The following is a 612-nucleotide window of genomic DNA, read 5'->3' as shown; positions in this document are numbered from 1 at the left end:
TAGTGGACAGTATAACCAGACACCTACAAGGCTGGGTGGGATCCGGGGCGGGGGAGGACCCGAGAATCACGGAAAAAAGGCTTCATGGAGGACCATCACTTGAGTTGAGCCTTGAAGATTTAAAAAAATATATCTCTTATTGTCTTTCTCCCTTATTTCAAAAGAAGTACATGTTCATAAGATAAAACTTGGGAAAGGGAGATAAACCAAAAGAAGAAAACGAAATCATTTTAATCTCTCTACCTAGAAGCAGCTGCTCAAAGTTTCGGCAAAAATCCTCTCTACTCTCCTATGCATAAAAGCAGCTGATGTTTGTTGAGTGCTCACTCTGTCAAGCCCTTTTCTAGACTGTTTGGTCTTTATAACTTCAGGGGACTTTATTTATTTATTTTTGACTGGGTCTTGCTCTGTCACCCAGACTGAAGTGCTGTGGCACAATCACTGCCCACTGCAGCCTTGACTTCCTGAGCTCAAGTGATCCTTCCACCTCAGCCTGAGTGGCTGGGACTGCAGGCTTGCACCACCACACTGGGCTAAATTTTTTTTTTTTTTTTTAAGAGATGAGGGTCTCACTATGTTGCTCAGGCTGGTCTCAAACTCCTGGCCTCAACT

Source organism: Rhinopithecus roxellana, chromosome 14 (genome assembly GCF_007565055.1).
Source record: "Rhinopithecus roxellana isolate Shanxi Qingling chromosome 14, ASM756505v1, whole genome shotgun sequence".
NCBI classification, from domain to species: Eukaryota; Metazoa; Chordata; class Mammalia; order Primates; family Cercopithecidae; genus Rhinopithecus; species Rhinopithecus roxellana.
The sequence above is the reverse complement of the archived record's forward strand: the minus strand, read 5'-3'. Positions refer to the sequence as shown.